The following is a 19,787-nucleotide window of genomic DNA, read 5'->3' on the forward strand; positions in this document are numbered from 1 at the left end:
TGACACAACATCATCATCATCAACATCACCAATGTCATACCTTACGGGATCCCCCACCATCAGTCTCCCTTCCCGGCAGCGGACGACCGCGCTGAGGCACATTCCTCTTAATGTCCGGCATCGGGCTCTGGCTCCCCGGCACAAACTCCCCCTCCTCGCCCCCGCTGGCACCCTCCAAGGCCCCCGCCGGAGACGACGAATCGCCCCCTGAGGAAGGAGAGGAAGGGAACAGCGGAGGAGACTGCTGCCCATAGTCGGCTACCTTTGCGTCCAGTATGTCCAGTAGAGCCTCAGCCGGATCGCGAGCCTGCTGCACCCCCAGCCCGCCCCCAAGCAGAGGAGCAGGGTCCAAGCCAGGCAGCAAAACCTGCGGCGCCTCCTGGGCAGGAGCCGACACCACCTCGACTGCCTTCACTTTCATCGCCGCGCCAGACTCGTCCGCTGTGGTCGCCGCCCTTTTCACCGCCCGCGTAGCCTCCGACATCTCTACGTCCACTGGCAGCACCGACTCCACGAACTCCCTCTCTGCCTCCAGATCCTCACTCCAGCGAGGCCCCTCCTGACCACCAGGTGGCGCCACCTCCCGAGGCGCCTGCTGGACCGCCGCACCAACCCGTCGAGGAAGACCCGTACCACCGCCATCTTGGCCATGCGGCCTCCCTTGGCCAGCCGAAACGACCTCCTCCACTCCAGCCGCCACCACGCCTTCCGCCGATGCTGGAAGGGAAAGTAGATCTGCCGAGGAAGGCAGCATAGCGACCTCCAGCCCCTGCGTCGCCGGCACGACCTCCTCCAGCACGACCACCTCAGGCACGTCCACCTCCCGCACGACCTCCTCCGGCGCGACCTCCTCCAGCCGCTCCACGACACTCTCTCCGTCTGCCTCCCGTCCACGCTCCCCCGGCCTGTCAGCCCCCACCGGGGGAGCCGGAGGACCCGGCCCGCCATGTGCTCCCTTGCTAACGCTAGCAATAGCACCTGGCCCATGCTCCGTTTGCTCCTCCGGTCGGCCTGGTATGCCGCCCGACACCACAGAAGCGTATGTTGAAGTCCCAGGCGCTCTCCCATCCCCCCCGTCCCTCACAGGCAGGCCCTGCTCCACCCTTCCCCTCCGAGGGCAAGCCCGGAAAAGGTGGTCCGGGCTAGCACACAGGCTACAGGTCTTGGGCGCCGTACAGTCCCTGACCTCGTGGTCAGTAGCCCCACACCGCCGACATTGCCTCCCCCCGCAGTCTTCTTTTCGGTGCCCTAAGGCCCCGCACCTCCTGCAGTAGACCGGCTGGCCCGGAAAGGTCAAGAAGCCCCTGTCCGGACCAATTGCAAAACTCCCCGGGGGATAAAAAGGCTCCCCCGGCTTGTGTGGATCCTCTCGAAAACGAACAAAGAACTGCCTCCTCCCAGTCCACCACCCAAACTTATTTAAGCACTTAAAACCTCCCTTCACCTCCGAACAATAACGACCCAAAAACCCCAGAACATCACCCTCCTCTACCCACGGATTGTACATATGCACATACAACGGCCTCAGCGCGTGGCCAAACAAAGGAATTAAAGAAAGTCCCCTCACCTCGTGCTCGGTCTTCCTTCGCTGAAATTCCCCAAAAAAATCAGTACAATCCTTTAACGTGCGAAAACTCAAATCGAAAAAACCCGAAGTCAAGCAGTCCTGGAAACAAAACACTTTTTCCACCGTAATCCCAAAAACTTTCTCCAATTCCGTGCACATATAATCCAGGTCAATCCTCCTCCGCGTCTCATCGTCCTGCTCCACCACAATCCGTACCGTGTTCTTTAACCGCGGCTGAAAGCCCGGCCCAAAATTTACTCCCGCACACATCACGTTCTCACTTGATCTTAGCCAAAAGGCCGAGAAGCGATACCCCACAACTGCACGGGGTCCGGCGGCCCCTCTAGCGACGCCCCCCGCGCTCACATGGTTACGGGGGGAGGCGGGGCCAGCAAAAGCCGACCGCCGCCGCTAAACAAAACACCACGACGCTTGACTTTGGACAGGCAGGTGCAGCTCCGCCGAAGCAGAGCTTCCAAAAATACCGTAAACTCGGGGCAGTTCCCCTCCACGGAAATCTTTAGTAAAAGGCGAAAGATTTGTACGAGATGAAGAGAAACCCGAGCGATGGCTGCCACAGGGCACGCTGGTCGGAGAGCACGAACGGCGCCGGTCGTGGACATGAGGGTGACTCCAAGGCGTTGCCCAGTGGCAACAAGACGGCAGTATCAACATCCCCTTTAAATTTAAAAAAAAAAAAAAAAAAAAAAAAAGAGTAAAAGGGCGGGAAAACCCAAAAGGGGCCGAAAAGGGAGGTGGCGCGGTTGGCCAAAAGACCTGGCGAGGACTCCTGCTGTGTCTGTCTGTCTGTCTGTCTGTCTGTCTGTCGAGGAGGATTTCATCAGAGTCAGTCAGTTCCACTGGGTCGGTTCTTTACTTCCACAGTCAAAGGGATGTGCACCGTTCCCGGAGTCACTGCAATACCGGGTCGATGCGTGGAGCGGACGGAGCAAGCCCCTCTTCCGTCTCCCTGTTCCAAAAATCAGATTAATATATGGTCCTCGGGTAGAGGACGTATCAGATATTAAACTGATAAGAACAGATATATTTTAATGATTTATTGCATGACGTGAGTCAAACCATACAAACGTCCCCCTGGACGACCAAAAACACCAGTAAAGGAAAACACGCCCACCGGACGTCAAAAGAAAAATTATACCATACCTAAACCATACACATCCAACAAAACCATACAGCCAGCAGTACAGGCAACCAAAGCCACAAAAACCCCAACAAAAAAATGCACAGCCATCATCAAACAATCATGCGTACTAGGGCCATAACACGTCCCTTGACTTTAATCAGCCCATTCACAAAACTATCAACAAGAACATACCCATCACCAAACACACATCACAGCAAAGAGTCATCATTTCTAGGCTCCACCATACCAGTGGTAGCCTTCAAATTGTCCTCGTCCCACCCCAGAAGCAAATCCGGGGAGTCCCCGCCTTCAGCCACCAACGCAGAACCGGCCTCGGCACCTGCGTCCTCCATATCAGCATAGTCGTCATCGCTGTCATCCTCCTCCAGGGGGGTGAACCGGTTAAACACCTGCACCGTCGGACCCATCCTGAGGCGGCGCACTGGAGCCCCCTCTTGACTACCGTTCTCCAACGAGCGTTTTCCCGCAGCTGGCACAACTCCCGTGATTACCACCTCCTCGTCGAAAGGGCAATCAGACCAAGACACAGGTGCACCCACTCCCACCGACTCGCTCCGTACGTCAACCGAACTCGACTCCTTGGCCACAGCTTGGGGGGCATCCGCCGCAGGCCCAGGAGAAAACACAGGAACACCAGAACACAGTTCCTCGGCCACAGCCTTAGGGGTATCAGCTGTAGGCCTAGGAGAAAGCACACTGACAACATTAACAGCCAAAAGAGCTGCACACTGAGATGAACCCCCCGGGGCAGGATCAGGGGGCCTCTCAGCAGCAGCACCATGTGCACTCACCACACGCTCGTCGCTAGCCACCACCTTCGCTACCACACGGCACACCACCTGCTCGTCGTTAGCCGCCATCTTAGCGACCGCATGGCCACCGACAGACAAAGGACCAGCAAGCCTCTAAAGAGCCTCCCCGGGGGGTAACGGGGACTCCTCTCCAGCAGCCGACCGCACGTCCGTCAGTCCTCGACCCTCAGACTCTTCACGACCCACCGCAGCACTCTTCCGACCTGGGCAGACTCGAAACAGGTGCTCCGAAGACCCACAAAGGCTGCAGGTCCTCGGAGCCAAACATTTCGCTGCCATGTGCTCCGTAGAGCCACAATGGCGGCACCTGGTTATTTTACAGTCCTCTCTAACATGTCCATGCTCCCCACACTTCCAACAACCCCCCGGCCTCCCAGGGACAAACAAGTAACCCCTGTCTGGCCCCAAAGCGAAGGACTGGGGAGGAGAAGCGTCCACCTTAAAACGCACTTTAAAACGCCTTCTCCCCGTCCAAAACCCTCTGGAATCAGTCACTTTAGCACCCTCCCGCACATCCACACAGTACCTCTTCAAAAACGAAACAATGTCTTCCTCCAGAACAAAGGGATTAAACATATGCACAAACACATGAGTCTCTGAAGCAGCACAAGTTATATCCTTCAAACAAAAGTCCTTCAAAAGCACAGCATTCCTCTTCTCCCAAATCCTCTTCTTAGCCAACTCAAAAAACATTTCAGTCCGAAAAGTAACATCAAATGTACCTTGTGGCCGATACTCCTGCAGACACAGTACCTCCTGAATTCCCAAGTCCAAGCATTCCAGCAGCACCTTGTCCGAGAAAAACTCCCGCTTCACGTCCTTCCTTCTCCTTTCCGGAATCACGAACCGCACCGTATTCCTCAATCGTAGTGGACCCAGAGTCCCCATCGCCTTCTCGTCGCGTGCGCGTACACTTGATCTTAGCCAAAAGGCCGAGAAGCGATACCCCACAACTGCACGGGGTCCGGCGGCCCCTCTAGCGACGCCCCCCGCGCTCACATGGTTACGGGGGGAGGCGGGGCCAGCAAAAGCCGACCGCCGCCGCCAAACAAAACACCACGACGCTTGACTTTGGACAGGCAGGTGCAGCTCCGCCGAAGCAGAGCTTCCAAAAATACCGTAAACTCGGGGCAGTTCCCCTCCACGGAAATCTTTAGTAAAAGGCGAAAGATTTGTACGAGATGAAGAGAAACCCGAGCGATGGCTGCCACAGGGCACGCTGGTCGGAGAGCACGAACGGCGCCGGTCGTGGACATGAGGGTGACTCCAAGGCGTTGCCCAGTGGCAACAAGACGGCAGTATCAACATCCCCTTTAAATTAAAAAAAAAAAAAAAAAAAAAAAAAAAAAAAGAGTAAAAGGGCGGGAAAACCCAAAAGGGGCCGAAAAGGGAGGTGGCGCGGTTGGCCAAAAGACCTGGCGAGGACTCCTGCTGTGTCTGTCTGTCTGTCTGTCTGTCTGTCTGTCGAGGAGGATTTCATCAGAGTCAGTCAGTTCCACTTGGTCGGTTCTTTACTTCCACAGTCAAAGGGATGTGCACCGTTCCCGGAGTCACTGCAATACCGGGTCGATGCGTGGAGCGGACGGAGCAAGCCCCTCTTCCGTCTCCCTGTTCCAAAAATCAGATTAATATATGGTCCTCGGGTAGAGGACGTATCAGATATTAAACTGATAAGAACAGATTTTTTTTTTCCTTTTTATTGCAGCAAAACAAACCCAACAGCCTTGAAAAATGAACACACAAAAGTTTACAACACACAAAAGATATAGAAGGAAGTGAAGATGAGACTAGAGGCTGTGGTGAAATGGGCACGCAGGCCCCAAGAACCAGGTACATGAGTCAGCTCGGGCACACAGGCCCAGCCAAAAACAAAAAAAATATGTCACGACACACAAACACAAAACTGACACAACCACCCACTGCACACCTTTAATCCACCCCATCACAACCAATTATAACAGCAACATCAATATCCCCACACAACACCCAAACCCAATCAGTCCAACATCCCAGTAGTCCTCTTCAAATTACCCTCATCCCACCCAAGCAAGTCCCCCGAAGAAGGGGGGGAAGGGGAAACAATCCCCTCCCGCACAGAGTCCGTTGATCCGTCCGACTCCTCCTCGCCACTAGACTCCGCCACCTCCGCCTCCATGGACCCCGCACCACCGTCCTCCACCTCCAGGGCCTCGAACCTGTTGGAGATAGAGACCCCGCCCATCCCCTTGCACCGGCGGACCGGAGACCCCGGCGAACCACCACCACTCCCGTCCAGCAGGGGGCGCTTCACTGCCCCTGACGTCGTCGCTGCCAACTCAACCATCTCCGCTTCCTGGGAAGCAGAAGCCTCCGCCCAGTCGTCCACGCTCCGCCCACCAGCACCAGTCACCAAGCGGCCATCTTGACTGCCATGCGGCCTAGCCGTAGCCGTAGCCACCGAGCGGCCATCTTTGCTACCTAGCCGCCCCGCTCCCAGACCTCCAACAGACACCGCAGCCACTTCTGCTCCACTCACTCCCGTCACCGTCGCACGAACAGGCACCGTCTCCACCCTCACAGGCACAGGGGAGATCATCACCGTCACAGTGGGAGACCCCCGCAGGCGCGCCAGCCGCTCTTCCTCCTGGAACCGCTTCCACTTAGCACAAGCACCAGGCACATGATCCTTCTCCCCACAATACTGACAACCCTTCACCAATACCGACGCGTAACTCTTCCGCCTGCCACAGCCCCCAAAAAGATGGTCCGTCGCCCCACACAAAGAACATTCCCTCAACTTCTTACAGTCTCTCACCAGGTGTTCCTTAGACCCACACCGCAAACAAGCTAGCACATTACATTGACTCCGCAAATGCCCCAGACCCCCACAACCCCAACACTCACTTGGCAAGTCCGGAATGATAATCCTCCCTCGGTCAGGTCCCAGCATGAAGGCAAAAGGAGGCCGCACCTGGTGTTTCCCCACATGCCGAAACATCACATAGTACGACCACTTCCCCGTCCAAAAGCCGTTAGCGTCCACGACACGCCGTCCTGGCGGCACCTCCGTGCAGTACCGCCCCAGCCAACACCGAACATCCTCCTCCAGCACGTGGGGGTTGAAAACCTGGACCACCACGGTATTCTTCGGACGCCAAAACTTCAACTGCAGCTCGAACTCCACACTGCCGACCCGTAGACCTTCCCCAGCCTCCTTCCACCGCCGAACTGCAACCAACATGTCCACCGCCGACCGGAAGGTCACATTGTATCCCACCACGGTCGGTAGTAGGCATAGCACCACCTCGTCCGTCGCCTTCAGCAACCCCAACACGATCTCGGCACCAAACCGCTCCCTCGTAAACTCCTCCCTCCGCAGCTCCGGGATCCAGAACATCATGGTATGCCTCGGCACCACAGCCATCGCCTGCTCCTCCGTCACCTCCGTCACCTCCGTCGCCATCTCGGGTAGTCCTGGTTGATAAGAACAGATTTTTTTTTTTTTTTTTTTTTATTGAACTTTACCAAAGCAGCAACAGTACAAGGTATGACATATGAAATCAACAGCACAAGATGCAACCAAACCAGACACAAATGTCCACAAAACAACCCACCACCACATATGTCACTCCCGCCTCCCCCGTCACCCTATTATTAAGCTAAATTAACATTTGGGGGGGTACGTCGCATCCTATACTGGACAAGCCAGAACACACAGAGAAGTCATCCTAAACAAAAACCATCCAGAAAGACCCCCCAAACAAAACCCTCAAACAAACAGAACAAAACAAAACAGACACAACCAAATAACCCAACAAACCATACCCGCCCCTCCCCACCCCCACCCACCCCCAGCCCCTACTTTCTCCCAATCAAACAAAGCCCAACAACCCAAAACAACCCCAAAAAAACCATAGCCAAGAAAACACAACAACAACAACAAAACCAAAAGAAAACCAACCCACTCCCAACTCAAACCCCCAAAGGAAAAAAAAGGAAACTCAAAAAGGAAACCTACAACTCCACTTCCGCTGCCAGAGAGCCCCACACCCTCCTCGCCACCTCCACCCCCTGCAGTTGACCACACTCCCTCACATAACCCCAGACCCTCCACTTAACCTTGTGCAAAACACCCACCGAGTCCCCCGCAGGGGCACGCAGCCGCACCGAAGCCCCCCTGCGCTCCCACAGAGCCCTCTTGCACTCCGACACCACAGTCCACACCACCGTCCTAACCTCCCTGGAGAGTCCCGCCAGACCCGAGCCCCAGAGGACCAGGTCCAGAGACAGGTGGCCCCGCACTGGGGGCCCCACCCAGGCCGCTACCAAATCCCACACCCGGGAGGCCTCCCGGCAGTGCCAAAAGACATGGCCCACCGTCTCCACCTCCCCACACCCCATTGCACACAGAGGATGCCCTCTACCCCACAACCTGTGGATCCTCTCCCTGACCGGCAGCCTGTCCAAGGCCACCAGCCAGTTCAAATCACGCCCCTCAGCACCCAGCGACTTTGGCTGGAGCACACCCCAGTCAACCGCCCGTCGATCGCGCCCCAACACCAGCCCAGCAGGGAAAGCCTGCCCCAAACACTCCCGGTACAACCCCCTGTGGTCCAACACCAGGTCCCCCTCAAAACACCACTGCCTCTGGCCTATGAACTCCACCACCCTGGCATGATGCCAGGGGGCGTCCCAAGACCAGGGCACCCGCGGCTCCAGCGGGCGAAGCCGGCGAAAGGCAAAACCCAGCCAGAACCTCACCAGAAACCTCGCCTTGTGATCAAAATCTCCCCTCAGCAGACGGGCCTGAAAAGCAGCGTGCAAGCACATCGCCTTCAGCGGCAAGCAGGGGACATCCCTGCCCCCTGCCACTACGGGCTGATACACCGTGCTGCGGCGAACTCGCTCAACCCCCCCCCCCCATAAAAACCCAAACACCAGCCTCTCCAGCCTCCTACCAGCCAAAAAGGGGACCGGGAAAACATAAGCCAGGTGGTTGATGGACGGCAAGATGTCCGCCTTGACGACCAGCACCCTCCCAGACAACGAGAGCGGCCTGGTCCTCCACAACCCCACCCGCCGACCCAGGTTCACCAGGAGCCCATCCCAGTTCCGTAGGGCCGACTCCCGGCGGTAGAAATCCACCCCCAGGATCCGAAGCTTCAGTCCCTCCACCCTGAAACCCCCTGGAAACAAATCCAGCGAAGCCCACTGCCCAAAGCCCATCACCGCCGACTTCTGAACATTGACCTTCGCCCCCGCCGCCAAGCCAAACCGGTCCAGCAAAGCCCTAACAACCCCAAAGCTCCCCAGTGACGATACAAACAAGGTCAAGTCATCTGCGTAAGCAGAGACCCTGACCTCCACCCCCCCACTCCCAGGGAGACGGACTCCCTGTATCCCTGGGTCGGCCCGGATACGGGCCACCAAAGGCTCAATGTACAGGACGTACAGCAGGGGGGAAAGGGGACACCCCTGACGCACCCCCCCATCCTGCGCGACCGGCCCCGACAGGCGCCCCTTAATGCGGACCCTACTCTGGGCCCCCGCGTACAAAAGCCGCACCCAGGCCAGGAAAACCGGGCCAAAGCCCATGTGCTCAAGGGCCCGAAACATGAAACCATGAGCAACACGGTCGAAGGCCTTCTCTTGGTCGAGGCTGAGCAGCGCCAACGGAAGGCCACGCTGCTCAGCCCAGCTGATGACGTCCCTAACCAGGACCAAGTTCAGTCCAGCGGACCTACCCGGGACCCCACACACCTGGTCCGGAAGGACCACGGTGCCCAACACCCCACCCAGTCGGCGCGTCAGGACCTTGGCCAAGACCTTATAGTCGGCCGTCAGGAGGGTGATGGGCCGCCAATTCGCCAAATCATCCCGGGGCCCCTTCTTATACAGGAGGGTCACCCACCCAGTCCGCAAGGACTCCGGGAGACGCCCAGTGGCTAACCCCTCCTCAAACACCTCCAAGAGGTCCATTCCCACCAGGGGCCAAAAGGTCTTATACACCTCCACTGGCAGCCCATCACAACCAGGCGCACTCCCACCCTTAAGAGAAGCCATCGCCACCCTGGTCTCCTCCAACGACAAACGGCCCTCCAACCGGCCCCGCTCCTCCCCCGACAAACAAGCCGAGAGGGAGGCGAGGAAACCCCCCGCCTCCCCCTCATCTGATAACCGGCCCCGGAACAGCCCTTCATAGAAGGCCCTTGCCCCCTCCAGCACATCCACCGGGTCCGTCACCGGCCCAGCCTGCCCCCGTAACTCATCCAGGCTACTCTGCCGCTGCCGATGACGAGCCGCCGCAAAGAAAGCCTTAGACGGCGACTCATCGGCCCGACCAGCCCGAATCCCGGCTGACACGAGGAACGCCCTCGCCTCGCCGAGATAGTGCTCCCTCAGGAGGCCCTGCAGAACTACCGCCCGCTCCACCCCCTGCCCCGACCGACCTGCCCCACTCCGCCACAAGTGCCGGAGCTCAGCAGACCACGAGGCCACCGCCTCCCGCCTGCGGGCCGCCCGATCCCTACCCCACCACTTACAAAAGGTGGCGAGACGCACCTTAACCCCTTCCCACCACTCACCCCAAGACCCAAAGAGAGGCCGCAGACTCTTCCACCCAGGGTACAAGCCGCGAACCGCCTCACAGAAGTCGGGGTCCTCCAAAAGGGAGACGTTCAGCCGCCACTGCCCCGGCTCCCTCCTGCCCTCCCCCAACACCACCCGGGCCCCAATAAGGCAGTGGTCCGACAGCCAAACAGGCTGGACCACCACCGACTCAACCCCTACCGTCGCCGGCAGGAACAAGTAGTCAAGGCGCGAAGACGCGCCCCTGGAATTTGACCAGGTCGCCACCGGGGGCCTGCCAGCCGCCGGCCCTAGCACATCCCTCAACGCCAACCCTGCAACCAGCCGCCCCAGATCGCAGTTGGGAGACTTCCCCAAGTCGACGTTGAAATCCCCCCCCAGAATGACCACCCGGTTCGTATAAATCAGGGCCTCCAGAGGCTCCAGAAAACCCCGCCTCTCACCCCGGACGCTCGGAGCATATACATTAATCAGACGTAAATCAATCCCCCTCCAACAAACATCCACACATAAAACCCTGCCCGGCACCACCACCCACACAGCCCCTAAAACAAAAGCCCACCCCCGAAAAAGAATGCCCACGCCATCGGCAAAGACATGCCCACCCCCCCACACAGAGGGCCCCCGGACCCACTCCCGCTGGAGGCGCAAGTCATCCACCCCCCGACCCACATGCACCTCTTGCAAAAACAAAATGTCAAAATCCCAGTCCCGCACAGACATAAAAAAAGCCCTGCGCCGGACAGGCATCCGCAGGCCCCTGACATTCAGGGACTGAACGCGCAACCCACTCATCCCACCCACTAAGAAAAAAACACAGTCAACCCCACAGACAAGAAACCCACCCACCAAACAAACCCAAACCCTGCACGCCCTCCATACCCACCCCCACCCAACACATACAAACCACCCACACACCCAAAAGTCCACACCAGCACAAACCCACAGTCAAGACCCATCAAACTGACCTTCACCTCCAGCCCCCCCGGGATCGGACTGCAGGGCTCCGAAGCGGTTGGAAGTATGCACCGCCTCCGCCGAGAAGACCAGCGACCGACTATCGTCGTCCTCCTCCGAAGGGGCCAAATCCACTGACTTGTTCTCCCACTCCAAGGAATTGTTCTCCTCCCCACTAGGAGGCTCCCCAGACGAGGAGTCCGTGCCCACGGAGGGTGAAGAAAGCTCCCCCTCCAGCAACTCCACCGACCCCGTCTTCCCACCGCCCCGCGGCGGACGCGCCACCACCTTCCGCGGCCCACTCGCCTCATCCTCTGATCGTGCGTGGACCCTCTTGCCTGACCGCATCACGCCAGAAACCTCCATCTGTGACGACGAGTCAGTCGAGTCCTCGGAAAAATCCAGTCCTGCCTGCTGGTACACCTGAGAGTAAGAGGCCCTCTTCGATCCGCGCACCGCCGCCTCCAGGCCACCAGAGGGACCCCCCCCAGACGCACCATCGGCCGGCGCAGTACCACTCCCATCCTCCGCAGGGCGCTGGCCAGCCACAGCCACAGGAACTAGCCGACCGTCGCTAGCTCCCCCGGCTAGCTCGTCCTCGCCATGTGCTAGGGCCGCAACAAGCTGGGAATCGCTTGGAGCCCCAGCCTGCTGCTCCCGACACGGCGTCGAAATAGCAGCCAGCTCCGCGTCGGCCACCTCCTCCAACGCAGTCGACGTCGACGGACGCTGGCCGTCCCCCAGCCGAAGCACCTCCGCGTAGGACGACTCTCCCCTCCTCGGGCACCCACGGAAAAGGTGCCCCACCACGCCACACAGAGAGCAGGACTTCGGCTGGGAGCAGGAGGCCGTGGCATGCTCCCCACCGCAAAAACGGCACCGAGTCCCCAGACAGGCCGCCTTCTCATGGCCCAGTCCCCCACACCGCCGGCAGTACAGGGGCTGACCCGGGTAGGACAGAAACCCCCGATCCGGCCCGATGGAGAAGGACCCCGGGGGGTGCAGGAAACCTCCAGGCTTCCCCGGGTCCCCCTTCAACCGGACCGTGAAGCGCCGCCGCCCGGTCCAGATCCCGAAGCGATCCCGGATCCACGTCCCTCCACGTACATCCGCCACGTACCGCCTCAGGAACTGGACGACATCAGAGTCCGGAACGAAGGGGTTATAAATGTGGATCTCCAGGGGGACAAACTCCTGGAGGTAGAGCGGTGTCATCCTGAAGGGCTCCAGGAGCGAGCGATCCTCCACCGTCCCCCACCTCCGCACGAAATCCACGCAGGCCCGCAGCTCAAAGAACGACAAGTCCAGAAATCCCTGGCTGGGGCAGTCCTGGAGGCAGAAAACCCCCGCCGGCTCCAAAGCGAAGACACCCTTCAGAATGTGCTCCACGAAATACTCCCTCCCAAAACGCTGCCGGTCCACCGCCGCAACGCCACCGACCAACTCCACTCTGACCGAGTTTCTAAGACGCGCCTTGTGGGCCGTCAAGCGTTCGCCTTCTCCTGCAACCATACTTGATCTTAGCCAAAAGGCCGAGAAGCGATACCCCACAACTGCACGGGGTCCGGCGGCCCCTCTAGCGACGCCCCCCGCGCTCACATGGTTACGGGGGGAGGCGGGGCCAGCAAAAGCCGACCGCCGCCGCTAAACAAAACACCACGACGCTTGACGCTTGAGTAAAAGGGCGGGAAAACCCAAAAGGGGCCGAAAAGGGAGGTGGCGCGGTTGGCCAAAAGACCTGGCGAGGACTCCTGCTGTGTCTGTCTGTCTGTCTGTCTGTCTGTCTGTCGAGGAGGATTTCATCAGAGTCAGTCAGTTCCACTGGGTCGGTTCTTTACTTCCACAGTCAAAGGGATGTGCACCGTTCCCGGAGTCACTGCAATACCGGGTCGATGCGTGGAGCGGACGGAGCAAGCCCCTCTTCCGTCTCCCTGTTCCAAAAATCAGATTAATATATGGTCCTCGGGTAGAGGACGTATCAGATATTAAACTGATAAGAACAGATACTACACTTGATCTTAGCCAAAAGGCCGAGAAGCGATACCCCACAACTGCACGGGGTCCGGCGGCCCCTCTAGCGACGCCCCCCGCGCTCACATGGTTACGGGGGGAGGCGGGGCCAGCAAAAGCCGACCGCCGCCGCTAAACAAAACACCACGACGCTTGACTTTGGACAGGCAGGTGCAGCTCCGCCGAAGCAGAGCTTCCAAAAATACCGTAAACTCGGGGCAGTTCCCCTCCACGGAAATCTTTAGTAAAAGGCGAAAGATTTGTACGAGATGAAGAGAAACCCGAGCGATGGCTGCCACAGGGCACGCTGGTCGGAGAGCACGAACGGCGCCGGTCGTGGACATGAGGGTGACTCCAAGGCGTTGCCCAGTGGCAACAAGACGGCAGTATCAACATCCCCTTTAAATTTAAAAAAAAAAAAAAAAAAAAAAAAAAGAGTAAAAGGGCGGGAAAACCCAAAAGGGGCCGAAAAGGGAGGTGGCGCGGTTGGCCAAAAGACCTGGCGAGGACTCCTGCTGTGTCTGTCTGTCTGTCTGTCTGTCTGTCTGTCGAGGAGGATTTCATCAGAGTCAGTCAGTTCCACTGGGTCGGTTCTTTACTTCCACAGTCAAAGGGATGTGCACCGTTCCCGGAGTCACTGCAATACCGGGTCGATGCGTGGAGCGGACGGAGCAAGCCCCTCTTCCGTCTCCCTGTTCCAAAAATCAGATTAATATATGGTCCTCGGGTAGAGGACGTATCAGATATTAAACTGATAAGAACAGATTTTTTTTTTTTTTTTTATATTCGTTTTTATTCAAAATCAAAAAAGATCAAACAAACATACAGAGTCCACATCAGACTTAATTAGACTACCCACCACCAAGACACCCTATATACACTATTTACATATTTACATTATGTACACACATGATATCACACATAAAACAATCCCATCATACCCCTGTTAACCCACCCCCACCCTCGGCAACCCACCCCAAACCACCCTTGTCTCATCAGCCCCATGCACAGTCAAAAACTCCTGCACATGCCTTCTCACTTTACCCAAAAACCAAGAAAAAATTACATTAGAAGCAAAAGCAGGCAGCTTCTTCTTGATGCACCTTCCCCGCCATTCCCACAAAGCCAACTTAACAAATGAAATCAAAACCCACAAAGCCACCCTCTTACCCACCCTCAATCCCCCCAAACCCCGCCCCTTCAAAACCAGGTCTGCTGTGAGTGAAAGCCCCGCCCACCCACACCACCACTGTTCCACCAACCTCCAAGTCCCCCTGGCACCTGGACAAGACCAAAACACATGGTCAACAGTCTCCTCCCTCCCACACCCCACAGCACACAGAGAAGTACGGCCAACCCCATGCCGGTGGAGGCGCTCCCTCACCGGCAACCGATCCAGAGCAGACAGCCAGTTGATGTCTCTCCCTTCACCCCTGAGAACAGGAGGCTGAATAGCCTGCCAGTCCACCCCCCTCTGCACCACCTCCCGCTCAGCAGCCTCACTCCACCGTCTCTCCATCAACCCCCTGTAAAGCGTCCGATGCTCCAACACACCCCTACCCTCCAACGCCCATCCATTCCCCTTCAACAGCTCGGCCACCCTCAGGTAATGGTCAGGCCCCTCCCACGACCAGGGCTCAGCCGAGGTCATGGGCCGGAGATGTCTCACCGAGAAGCCCAACCAAAACCTCGCCCACCGCACCGCCTTGTGCCGGAAGTCCCCCACAGCCAAGCGACACTGAAAAGCAGTAAACATAGACAGGGCTTTCACGGGGACACACGCAACACCCCGACCGCCCCTCCCCACCTCCCTGTACATCAATTCCCGCGCCACCCACTCGGCCTTCCCCCTCCAAACAAAAGAAAAAACCTCCCTCTCCAACCTGCGACCCCAAAGAAAAGGCAAAGGGTAAACCAGCGCCAAATGATTAATCAGCGGCAGGACGTCTGCCTGTACCGCAGCCACTCTCCCCGACAGAGACAAGTACCTGGATTTCCACCTGGCCAGCCGCTCCCTCACCTTCTGGAACACCAGTGCCCAATTCCTGGCCGCATTGTCCCCCCTCCCAAACCAAACCCCCAACACCTTCAACCCCTCTTGAGACACTGAAAACCCCCCCGGGACATCCGTCCTACCCGCCCAACTCCCAAAAAACATAACCCCAGACTTATCCCTATTCACCCGTGCCCCAGTCGCCCTGCAGAAGAGATCTAAGACCTCATCTGCCCTGCGCAACCCACCCTCAGAGGTCAGGAGAAGGGTGGTGTCGTCCGCATAAAGGGCCACCTTAACCTCCTCTCCCCCCCCTCCCGGCATGTGGACCCCCCTCACTCTCGGATCCCGACGTAAAAAGGCCGCCAGTGGCTCCAGGTACATCACATACAATAGGGGCGAAAGGGGACACCCCTGCCGCACCCCCCCAGCCTGGGGGAACAGGCGAGACATAACGCCGTTAACAGCCACCCTGCTCCCAGCCCCCCTATAGAGCAGCCGGAGCCACCGCAAAAACCCAGGACCAAAGCCCATGCGTTCCAGGACCAGGAGAAGGAATCGGTGACTGACCCGATCGAACGCCTTCTCCTGGTCCACACTCAGCAGGGCCAACGGCAACGCCCTCTGCTCTGACCACGCGATTACGTCACGGAGCAGGGCGAGATTCAGCGCACAACTCCTCCCACCTACACCACAGGTCTGGTCCTCACCAATTACGGAGGCCATCACTCTCCTCAGCCTCAAGGCCAAGGCCTTCGCAGCGATCTTGTAATCTACAGCCAGGAGAGTGATTGGCCTCCAGTTGGCCAGCCTCGTCGACTCCCCCTTCTTAAACAGGAGGGTTACTAGTCCAGACCTCATCGAAAAGGGCAGAGAGCCCTCCCGCTCACTCTCCCCCAACACCCTCTCCAACCCAGGACCCAAGATACCCCAGAAAGCCCGATAGAACTCCAGGGTCAGCCCGTCCAACCCAGGGGACTTATCAGCGGCCATGCTTTTAAGAGCCGCCGTCAGTTCCCCCAACGAGAGGGGCCCCTCCAAACCTGCCCGTTCAGCGACCCCCATCCTCCCCTCCAGGCTACCCAGAAATGCCTCCGCCAACTCCCCAGACCCTGGCCTCACAGAAAAGAGCTCCTCATAAAAATCCGCCGCCACTTCAGCCATGTCGGAGGCGCCAGTCACTAATCCCCCCCTACCCTCCAACCCCAGCATAGCCACCCTTTTCTGCCTAGCCCGGGCCGACTGTAAGAAATAACGAGAGGGCTTCTCGTCATCCCAAGCAGCCACCCGGGCCTCCAGTTCCAGCCGCCTGGCCTGGGCCTCAAAAAAGGACCCCATCTCCCGCTTGAGCTCCTCCACCCTCTCTACCACCACCAAGCTGCCCCCCTGCAACCTCGGCCACAAAGCCTCCAGTTCCCGGGAAACCTCCCCCATGCGGCGCTTCCGGTCCCTGTTGCCCCTAGCCACCCAGGACTGACAAAAGGCTGCCACCTCCACCTTCAGTGCCTCCCACCAGACAGCCCAAGATGGGAACCCAGCCCTGCCCGCCCTCAGTGTCCCCAACAAATCCCCACACCCAACCTTAAACCCCTCCTCCTTCAGCAACCCGTTGGGAAACCTCCACCGAGGCCGAACCCGGGCCAGCCCCCCCAAGTCAGCTCTCACCGAAACCACACAGTGGTCTGAACACCATGTCGGCGTGACCCGAAAGTCTGCCAGGGCCACCCCACGCGGGAAGAAGAGGTAGTCCAGGCGAGACTCCGCCCCCTGCGCATTCCTCCACGTTCCCCCACCCCCACCCACCCCGGCCGTCTTGAAGGCGTCCTGCAGCCCCAGATCCCCACACACCCGTCCCAACTCCAAACTCCCCCCCGACCTCCTCTCCAAACAAACATTAAAATCCCCACCCGCCACCACCACCCGGTTACATAAAAACAAAGGAACCAAACCCTCAAAAAAACCCACCCTCTCCCCTCTCACACTAGGAGCATATACACATATTAAACGTAAATCCAAACCCCTCACCCTGACATCAACACATAACACCCTACCCGGAACCACCCCCACCACTGATTCCAACTCAAAATCCCCAGAACCAAAAAGAATCCCCACCCCATCTGCGTGAGCCCCCCCCACCCCCCACACAGATGGCCCCCACCTCCACCCCCCCTGAAAAACCCGCACATCCCCCTCATCCCTTAAATGACACTCCTGAACAAAACACACATCAAACCCCAAAGTCCCCAAAAAAGCAAACACAGAACCCCTCTTCCCCCCATCCCTCATCCCCCGTACATTCAATGAACAAAACTTAAACCCCACAGACATATGAAACAATAAAAGTAGAGCCCAAAACTCACCCCTCACCACCCCCCGTCCAGTCCCTCGGCACCCAACTCCCACTCCTCGATGTCGGCAACTGACCCCCCCCCCCTCCCCCCCCACCCACACCCTCAGTCCCAGTACCCATGACAGCTGTCGCTGCACCACTCACCCCACCACCATCGTCCTCGACATCCGAATGTGACCACACGAGGGTCCTGTCCACGGCCACCGCGTCCACCGACTCCACCACGCTCTGAGCCACGTCCTGGCCCAAAACTCCCTCCACCGACCTCATGGCCTGCTCCTCCTGCTCGTCGGACGTGTCGAGCACCTCCACCGGGGGAGGACGAGTCGCCCGGCTCTTTTTGCTCCTCGACCGCTTTGGCTGGACGCTCCACTCCTCCTCGGAAGCCACACGCTTGGCACCACCTCGGTCCTCCTCCATCCCCTCCGCACCCTCGGAACCGTCATCCCCCGACTCAGGGGACGACAAGTCAGGCGGAGAGAGCAGGTCCTGCGTTGATAGCAGCATCGCCGCCTCCTCCAGATGACACAGCCTGTAGGCGCCTGGAACCCCCGGAACACTCAAGTCAGCCGGATCCCCGGCCTCCGACGCCACCAGGGGGAGACAACGCGCCGACCCTGGACCCGGAAGCTCCTCCACAGCTGCAGGACCCCCTCCAGCCACCGGATGGTGCTCCGCCGAACGCCCCAGGCCATGCGGCCCAGGAGCTAGCCCCGAGCTAGCGGTAGCCCCCAAGCCATGCGGCCCGGGAGCTAGCCCGGAGCTAGCGCTGGCCCTCGCCACCTCAGCAAATGACTTTCTCCTCCCTGGGCAATCCCGGTAAAGGTGTTCACCGGCCCCACACAGGCTACACGTTTTCGGCACCCTGCACTCGGCCGGTCCGTGGCCGATACCACCGCAGGCACGGCACACCAACCCCAAACAGTCAGCCTTCGTGTGCCCCAGGCCCCCACACCTATGGCACTGCTGCGGCATATCGGCGAAAAACAAAAAGCCCCGGTTGGGCCCGATCTGGAAGCTGCCCGGGGGATAAACAGGCTTCCCCTCCACGTCCCTCTTGAAACGCACAAAAAAACGGCGTTTTCCATTCCAGACCCCCCAGGAGTTGAGCACCTTCGTACCCCCGCGAACAGATGAACAAAAACGGCCCAAAAAAAGAGATATCTCCTCCGTGTCCACCCAAGGGTTATACATGTGCACCGTGATTAAAACATTGTCGCTATCAAACAAAGGAATTGCCGTAAGGCCAGCCAAAACAGGATTATCTTTCGCCTTCAAAAAGTCTGTGAAAAACTTGTGGCAACTAGCCGCCGAAAAAAAGGTGACATCAAAAAACCCAGCCCGTGCAAAATCCTGAACACAAAATAACGCGGACTCACCAAAACCAAAAACCTTGTCCAAAATGTCGTCCATGAGAAATCCCAGGTGCACCCTCTCCCGAACCTCCGCTCTGGAACCCAGTATAATCCGAACAGAATATCTCAGCCGCACCCCAGTGGCCGGCACAGTCTCGTCCAACGACGTCATCGCCTTCAAAATCGCGTGCGCGAGCTGCTACACTTGATCTTAGCCAAAAGGCCGAGAAGCGATACCCCACAACTGCACGGGGTCCGGCGGCCCCTCTAGCGACGCCCCCCGCGCTCACATGGTTACGGGGGGAGGCGGGGCCAGCAAAAGCCGACCGCCGCCGCTAAACAAAACACCACGACGCTTGACTTTGGACAGGCAGGTGCAGCTCCGCCGAAGCAGAGCTTCCAAAAATACCGTAAACTCGGGGCAGTTCCCCTCCACGGAAATCTTTAGTAAAAGGCGAAAGATTTGTACGAGATGAAGAGAAACCCGAGCGATGGCTGCCACAGGGCACGCTGGTCGGAGAGCACGAACGGCGCCGGTCGTGGACATGAGGGTGACTCCAAGGCGTTGCCCAGTGGCAACAAGACGGCAGTATCAACATCCCCTTTAAATTTAAAAAAAAAAAAAAAAAAAAAAAAAAGAGTAAAAGGGCGGGAAAACCCAAAAGGGGCCGAAAAGGGAGGTGGCGCGGTTGGCCAAAAGACCTGGCGAGGACTCCTGCTGTGTCTGTCTGTCTGTCTGTCTGTCTGTCTGTCGAGGAGGATTTCATCAGAGTCAGTCAGTTCCACTGGGTCGGTTCTTTACTTCCACAGTCAAAGGGATGTGCACCGTTCCCGGAGTCACTGCAATACCGGGTCGATGCGTGGAGCGGACGGAGCAAGCCCCTCTTCCGTCTCCCTGTTCCAAAAATCAGATTAATATATGGTCCTCGGGTAGAGGACGTATCAGATATTAAACTGATAAGAACAGATACTACACTTGATCTTAGCCAAAAGGCCGAGAAGCGATACCCC

General features: G+C 58.2%; 7 non-coding genes and 2 pseudogenes across 7 annotated transcripts; all 9 read right to left on the minus strand.

Annotated features, from left to right (window-relative positions):
* Positions 1-2,021: 2,021 nt before the first annotated feature.
* On the minus strand, positions 2,022-2,135 carry LOC143135615 (U5 spliceosomal RNA). The gene has a single exon (XR_012989054.1). It is a non-coding gene; the product is annotated as a U5 spliceosomal RNA (small nuclear RNA).
* Positions 2,136-2,457: 322 nt separating this feature from the next.
* LOC143135495 (U2 spliceosomal RNA) lies at positions 2,458-2,650 on the minus strand. The gene has a single exon (XR_012988991.1). It is a non-coding gene; the product is annotated as a U2 spliceosomal RNA (small nuclear RNA).
* Positions 2,651-4,631: 1,981 nt separating this feature from the next.
* Positions 4,632-4,745, minus strand: LOC143135617 (U5 spliceosomal RNA). The gene has a single exon (XR_012989055.1). It is a non-coding gene; the product is annotated as a U5 spliceosomal RNA (small nuclear RNA).
* Positions 4,746-5,072: 327 nt separating this feature from the next.
* Positions 5,073-5,280, minus strand: LOC143135525 (U2 spliceosomal RNA; annotated as a pseudogene).
* Positions 5,281-12,919: 7,639 nt separating this feature from the next.
* On the minus strand, positions 12,920-13,110 carry LOC143135530 (U2 spliceosomal RNA). Its single transcript, XR_012989021.1, has one exon. It is a non-coding gene; the product is annotated as a U2 spliceosomal RNA (small nuclear RNA).
* A 143-nt stretch (positions 13,111-13,253) lies between these two features.
* Positions 13,254-13,367, minus strand: LOC143135618 (U5 spliceosomal RNA). The gene has a single exon (XR_012989056.1). It is a non-coding gene; the product is annotated as a U5 spliceosomal RNA (small nuclear RNA).
* Positions 13,368-13,690: 323 nt separating this feature from the next.
* Positions 13,691-13,891, minus strand: LOC143135496 (U2 spliceosomal RNA; annotated as a pseudogene).
* Positions 13,892-19,154: 5,263 nt separating this feature from the next.
* On the minus strand, positions 19,155-19,268 carry LOC143135619 (U5 spliceosomal RNA). Its single transcript, XR_012989057.1, has one exon. It is a non-coding gene; the product is annotated as a U5 spliceosomal RNA (small nuclear RNA).
* Positions 19,269-19,591: 323 nt separating this feature from the next.
* LOC143135541 (U2 spliceosomal RNA) lies at positions 19,592-19,782 on the minus strand. Its single transcript, XR_012989031.1, has one exon. It is a non-coding gene; the product is annotated as a U2 spliceosomal RNA (small nuclear RNA).
* Between the last annotated feature and the right edge of the window lie 5 nt (positions 19,783-19,787).

Source organism: Alosa pseudoharengus, unplaced genomic scaffold (genome assembly GCF_046254945.1).
Source record: "Alosa pseudoharengus isolate Yale_2024_CS ecotype anadromous, Long Island Sound unplaced genomic scaffold, YU_APseudo_1.1 YU_APseudo_1.1_scf_2, whole genome shotgun sequence".
Taxonomy (NCBI): Eukaryota; Metazoa; Chordata; class Actinopteri; order Clupeiformes; family Clupeidae; genus Alosa; species Alosa pseudoharengus.